General features: G+C 41.2%; 1 pseudogene; it reads left to right on the top strand.

The window, feature by feature from the left end:
* The first annotated feature begins 642 nt into the window (after positions 1-642).
* LOC119914940 lies at positions 643-6,628 on the top strand (annotated as a pseudogene).
* Positions 6,629-7,539: the final 911 nt, after the last annotated feature.

Below are 7,539 nucleotides of genomic sequence, written 5' to 3'. Positions count from 1 at the left end.
TGTGAACAGTTGCCACTGACTCCCCATAGACAGTCACGGCTGAGGAACAGGCTTTTCCTGTTAGTTTTATTTAGCTATGGGACTGCGTTGAAGAGTGGTGCTCCAGCTATCAAGTCATTAGATTATTTTTAAATTGCAAGCAAAAGCAGCGAAGGTCCTTGTGGGTACATTCAAAGATTCAAGATTCAAAGTGTTTTTATTGTCAGAAGTTCCCTGTACACTGAAATTCTTACTTTGCTGTCCACATCAAATGCCTACAAAAAATGAAATATGTATAATAAAAATACAATAAAATATGATAAATAGGTTTTAAAATAAGATAAGATGTAAACATCAGAAAAGTTAGAAAATATATACACACACTTTGTCGTTGTGCAAGCAAACAAATTAAACAGTTTTGCAACTGATTGATTATATACATGTGCATGGAGCGATGTGCAGATGTGCAGTAATAGTACAATTAACATGTCATGGTACAGTGTAAAGATGGGCATGATCATGGAGTCCACACGCCTATTAACTGTTTTTAGGAGTCTGATGGCAGTGGGGAAGAGAGTTCTTCAGTCTTTCACACTTCTATACTTTTGTCCCGAGGGTAGAAGTGTGAACAGTTCATGTTGGGGGTGGGTGGTATCCTTGATAATGGAGGTAGCTTCAAGACCGGAGCAAGAGTTTGCTGTAGTGAGGTAATACTTAACTATTTTCTTACTCTTGATATGCTATCACTTTGCACTTTACTACGCATTCTACTAGAATCTGATGGCCGGCTGAGCGAGCTCAAACAACTTGGTGTGTCCCACGCGCTGAAATCAACCTTTTGTCTTGGTAATCTGGAGGGTGATCTCAGTTGGGTGTAATCAGTCTGAATGCACAACACCTGTGTACAATTAGACTCCTACTTAAATTACACCTATAACTGAAGCGTCAGCGTAGTTGTCGGCTCCTTGTGTGAAGACCTACTTGGGTAAAGACCAGCGAGTCTACCTGTGCAAGTCCATCGAGCAAGGCCACCTACAAGAGTAGCTTTTCCTAAGCACACCTACTCCCTTAAAGCTGCCGGCTACAACTACAGTACAGAGGCCATATGCTACCATGCAGTCACCACAGCTGACTCTATCACTGCTTATGCTAAAACATCATCTCTTTGGCTGTTGGCGCTCACTGAGACCTGAATCAAACCAGAAAACTCTGCTACCCCTGCTGCGTTGTCCAGCAATTACTCTTTCACCCACCCATCTGGGAGTGGGGTGGTGTGACTGGGATATTCATTTCCAACAAATGGAAATTCTCACTGTTCTCCCCGAATCAATATGCCTCCTACGAACATCATGCTGTCTTGGTGTGCGCGGTAAAAGTCTCTGTGATTGTCATCTACCGTCCACCGGGACAAGTGGGTAACTTTGTAGACTAGACTAGACACACTGCTGTCTTCAATCCCAGATCATGACTGTCCATTATTTGTCCTTGTTGACATGAAAATTCACTTAGACAAATCAAACTCAGCAGACTTCCTTTGTCTAACACGGGTTCTCATCCCCCGACCCACACAGCTGGCAAGGTGCTTGACCTCGTTCTTGTCCCAAACAGTGCCACCAAATGCCTTACAGTTACACTTCTACACGTCTGACCATTATTTCATCCAGTTCACAGTATTCCTACAGGAACGGCCCATTGTTCCAGCACCGTTTGTCTCACACCGCAAACTTGTCTGCTGATATCCTTACTGCTTTCTTCACAGGCAAAGTGGCGGCTATGACTAGCCAATTCTCTAAATCACTCAAAATCACGGCACAAGAAAACCTACCGTTTAGCAGTCCTTATACAGGTCTCCCTCGGGAAATGGCGCAAAAGGTTCAACACCAAGTCTAACATGAAGCAGTCCTATTACATCTGTTCCTCTGTCCTCCCAGGTCAATGGCATTTCACTCTCTCATTCTTTACTCCTTTCACAGAGAGTAAAGTATCAGAACTCCTGACCCGTAGCCGTATACTACATTCCCACTGGACCCGATTCCCATGAATCTCCTCCAAGCCATATCGCCTACCGTGGTCCTGGCACCACTCATGTGATAAATACTTCTCTGGCTTTGGGAACATTCCAGATCACTTTCAAAAGGGCTCCGGTTAAACCCTTGCTCTCTTGTCAGATTGCTCGCAACCCTCATTGAAAATGAATTTCTAGGCGTGTAAATCACTTCCTGTCTGAAAAGACCATAAGACTGCGACTCTGCCTCCTGGTCTCTATTTTGGATTGACATGTTGCTGATAAAGCAACATCACTAATCCAGGAACACATAAAAAGCTCAGTGTCTGATTTGAAAAGAGCAGAGGAGCAAAATAGTCTTAGAGAGTCGCCTGGCTGAGGAGGAATTAGAGGTGAATAGTGGTGTTTCCAGACATTTTTAACTAAGGTGGACACAGGTGGGGCACTGACTTGTGCAGGGGTAGCATGAAGTAGCATCCATTCACGCACACACATGCACAAATTGAAATTGAAGATAGACATTACTGTCTCCACAGCACATATCTACTTTAATTACGAACATTTCAGTTTCATGCATTACATTCGCAATACTGCCTCAATGCAAGACGGTCAAATCAGGCCTTCTGTCGACAATCAGACTAACATCATCATACAGAAGCGTAAACATGCACTTTTAAAACAACCAGTAGCAGCCATGAACTGCACTGAAAAAGCATAGACTAACTGGTAATAGCGCACCTTCATACACGAAAAACCATAAGAAGTGACAGCGCACTTTCACAATTATGAAAACATGATCCTATTAGTGACAGCGCACACAAGTGAAAATGATTTTAGTCATTGACCACCACATTATTGACAAGCTGTTTCATGTCTGTGCATAAGAATAAACACAAAAGTGAAGTTCAGACTGATTATTATCTCAATATGATGTAGTTCTGTACAACACCACTACAATCATTATAAACCATTTATAAAATGTTTATATAGTGTTGAATATGTTCTGCCTTTTGAAATAATTTTCAAATAGTTTGTTTTTATTAAGCGTTTACATTTATCTGACATTTTTAGCCAAAATGACTTACAATTTCTATATGTGTCAGAGGTTGCACACCTTTGGAGCAACTAGGGGTTAAGTGTCTTGCTTAGGGACACATTGGTGAATTGGTCAAAGTGGGGAATTGAACCCGAGTCTCCACCACCAAAGTCATGTACCCACCCTCATCCCCATATTTCCTCTCTGTTAGAAACACATTTTTAAGTTTTAGTATATTTTGTTTTTTGTAATAAACTGAAAACATCTTTGAGATGTACAAGGAGGGAAGAGTAAAATCTATTCATCAGATTAAATGGTAAATTATCTACTTTTTCTACAGGAACACGTCATCCAAATATGAAAACATCATTTCCAAAAGTGTTCTGGTCCGATCAGGACCTCCTGCTGTCTACCAGCTGAGACCAAAGATAGAGAACATTGGATCTCTAAGAAGAATGACTCTCGGTGAAAGAAATGTGAACAAGATAACAAAACCATCTTGCTTGTGGGTGAAACAGGAACAGGAAAATCTACTCTGGTCAACGCTCTGGTCAACTACGCCATGGGAGTGAAGTGGGAGGATGATGTCTGGTTTCAGATCGTAGAGGACGAGGAGAGACATCAGGGTGAAAGTCAGACATTAGATGTGATGGTGTACCAGATCTTTGGTTTTGAAGGTGAAACTCTGCCCTACTCTCTGACCATCATCGATACTCCTGGATACGGAGACACCAGAGGAATCAAACAGGATGACATCATCAGTCAAAGATTATTAGACTGGTTCCGCTCAGAGGACGGAGTTCATGAGATGAATGCAGTGGGTCTGGTGGTGAAAGCGAGTGTGAATCGACTGGATGAGCGACTGAGGTACATCTTTGATTCAGTGGTGTCTCTGTTTGGAAAAGACATGGAGAAGAACATTGTTGCTCTCATCACACACTCAGATGGTCTGATACCTGAAAATGCTCTGAAAGCTTTAGAAGAGGCAAGAATTAAATGTGCCAGAAATAAAAAGAATCAGCCTGTTTACTTTATGTTTAATAACCGCCAGGACACAGAGAGAACAACGGAAAACAAGTCAGTTTTAGAGACTGCATGGGAAACATCAATGAGAGGAATGAAGGAATTTCCACCCTTTATGGAAAGATCTGCACCTCAGGAGCTAAAGACAACTGTTGAAGTGTTGAATTCACGAATCAGACTGACAGCCTGCATCCAAAACCTGAAAGAGAGAGTTGAGTTCACTGAACAAAAACAGAGAGAAAACCAACAGATTCAGGAAGCTCTGAAGAAACATGAAGAAGAGATGAAGAGAAATGAAGAGTTCACTGTAGAAGTTGATGAGATCTACAAAGTTAAAGAAAGTATCAAAGGTGGGAGATGGATGTTCTTTAAAGGAGCTGTCTGCTGTACAGTCTGTGAGGAGAACTGTCACTATCCGTGCCCAATGGCCCGGAGTCCAGGACTCTGTGAGGTCATGAAAGATGGCCGCTGCACTTCATGTACCAGGAAGTGTCCTGTATCAGATCATGTGAAAGAAAAGTGGATCTATGTGACCAAGACAAGGAAAGTTCAGAAGACCCTGCAAGATGTGAAAGAGAAGTATGAAAGAGGTAAAGCAGGATGTGAGGAGACAACAAGCCTTTTGGAAACTTTAGAAAAGCAAATGGAAAAACTTCAGACAGAAAAAGATCAGATGTTGGAAAAGTCCTTCAAACATGTTGTCAGACTGGATCAGATCGCCCTGAATGTTGATTCACTGTCCACTCATGTCCACTTGGACTTCCTGATTGAGAAGATGAAGGAGAAAGGAGACGCAGAGAAGGTCCAGAAACTGGAGGAGATGAAGAGTCGAGAGGATGAAGGAACCAGAGCAGGACTGTGGTACAGACTAACAGCAGCTAAAGAAGCAGCTAAAGAAAAAAAGAAGTACGTAAACACCCGTCTGATTCTTTGAACATCTAAGTTACTTTACATCATAATTATACTATTAAATATACAGTTTATCTAATAACATTATTAGAAAACAGACATTTGAACACCTTCTAAATGTCTCGTGTGGTTGTGGGAAGCAACGTCCTCTCGGGTATGTGATGACTGACAGGTGCACATCTGCACGTCAGTAACCAGGTTGTCGGCTTTCTCTATAAATCTTTTTAATTTTATTTTACCTTTAACCAGAAAGAAACTCAATGAGATTAAAAATCTCTTTTCCAAGAGTGTCCTGGCCAAGACAGGCAGCAGCACAATGAACAGGGTTGCAGACATTAAAACATGTAACATAACGTAAAACATACAACAATTTACAATGGGAATAAGTAATAAGTTACAAGGTCATAAAATATCAAACTTTCATAAATATTTACCACAAGTAATAAACAACAAGGATCATCAGAGTAATCAGTCATAACATCTACAGCCAGAATTGCCAGCCTCCATGTCATTTAAAAGTACTTTGAAAGCAACCAGTGAAACCGGCTCCTGAAGATTCAGGACAGTTTGCGGCTGATTCCAAGCACAGGCTTTGAATGGATGCACGCATGTATATAACATAATAGTCCAGCATGAAAGTGGCAGCAACAAGTCTCCTTTTGTTAAATTTTGTAAAAACGGGAATTACTCACAGAGATTACTTTAAGCAGAAAGTTCTCATGTAACAGAAAACGAAGTGCTATTTGCTGTGTATGTTTCTAAAAGCTAGGGAGGGATTTGTTGCAAATACTGATTGGCGTGTAGCCAGTAGTTGAATGTGGTTACCACCCCACCCCATCATGCAGACTCTGTGCAGACTGATTCCAGCTCCCAGTGAGTGAAAAAGGCAGCCGGACCCGGGACCGAGCACAGCCTCCGAGACCGACAGAGGCCAGTCTGACCACTGGGAATGCAGTACGATGGTGTTTTTCTTGCCGGTTTGTTTCTTGTCAACTAACGAGGCTGTGTTCGGTCCTGTTCACACCGTGTTCACTTGGAGGCTGCTGATCGCTGTTTCGTTGCTCACTCTCCTGGTGCTGCTCTCCGCAATCATTCCCCACCCCCGGCCTGAAAACCTCCAGTACCTTGAGTACCAGTAAATAAATGTTTAGTAACCTGAACATACACTCCTGTGTTCTGAGTTCCCAGTACGGGCAGAGTAAGCCAATTTGAACAGGAGCTGCAGGCTAACTGAGCTAATTAGATAATGGCAGCTAGTTAGCAGCAGTTAGCTGACTTGCTACAGCAACAAGTAAAGCTGTGTGTCCATCAGGGAAATCCCAGAGTTGAGGCAGAGCGGCCAGGAAACATCAGAGAGAAAACCAGAAAATATCTTCCATTAAATATGATCCAGTTTCAGTAAAATCAGTGAATAAAGTTGTGCTTTTGTACAGTAATCAGCGGTGCCCGTCCCAGAAACACTATTTCTCAGCAGTGTCATGAAAATTAAGAAAGCTTTTGATTGGACACTAAATTAATCCAGGCCCCCCAGAGCAGGATGATTCATCAACATTTTAAAATTGTTTTCCAGGAAATGACACACATTAAATTGTAATTAAGAATACCTACTTAACAACATTTTCTGTCATTGATGGGCCAGATTCTGCCATGTGACATATAGGCCCAGTGCAAGGCATCACATTTAAAAACATTTACATTTTATTTCATGGGAATGGGATATTTTATAATTGTTTCTCTAAAAATACACTGAGCGGAGCATCTTTGATGCTCTCGTCTTCATTTGCGTATTTGGTATTGAAGTAATTCAAAAGTAACTAAAAGTAATTAGGTTACATTACTTTTATTTTGTGGTACGTGGATTACATTACTGATTACATTTTTTAACAAGTAATTAGTAATTGTACCGGATTACATTTTGAAAGTAATGCTTCCAACCCTGCCGATCACAGAGTAAAAGGGAACCACCAAATTATTATTGAATATTGAGAAAGAGGACCATATTAAGGATTAACACTGTTCCCGTACAGCTGGGTAGAAAGTTAGCTAGCATTAGCTAACTCACATTACATTAGGAACAATTCACAGCCTACATTTCTGGGGATTTGTTTTAGGTTTTGGAAGGGGAATAAATCGTACTTCTCCTTTCAGCCTCTCTGGGTAGCGACTGTAATTATTACAAGTGCCCCAGAACAGTGTTTGACCATATCTTGGAAAAATGCAGCAAAAAAAAAAGCTAGAAAAGAACTCCTTTTGCATTAGATTCAATGGAGCGCAGCCACGAAAGTGTCAGACCTCAGTTAGAGTGCCATCTATACTGCACTGTGATTGGTCAGCTATGTATATGTGGTGTGGCTTAGCGAAGGGTAAATTGATATTACATATTATATTGTATCCTTTAAATGTATAGCGTTGTGTTTCTTCTGATCCACCCCTCTGTTTTATGTGTCCCAACTGATTGGGACAGAAGAAATACAGTGCAACTTAAACACCAAGTCCATTTGTTCAAATTGCACCTTGTATTATTAGAACACACGTGAGTTTTCACAACAAAAGAAATGTTTCATTCTTTCCACTACTTTGCATTTTG

This window comes from Micropterus salmoides, unplaced genomic scaffold, assembly GCF_014851395.1.
Source record: "Micropterus salmoides isolate LMB-PRFRI ecotype aquatic unplaced genomic scaffold, ASM1485139v1 Ms_hic_scaffold_20, whole genome shotgun sequence".
Taxonomy (NCBI): domain Eukaryota; kingdom Metazoa; phylum Chordata; class Actinopteri; order Centrarchiformes; family Centrarchidae; genus Micropterus; species Micropterus salmoides.
Note: the sequence above shows the minus strand (reverse complement) of the source record. Positions and strands in the feature narration are given on the sequence as shown.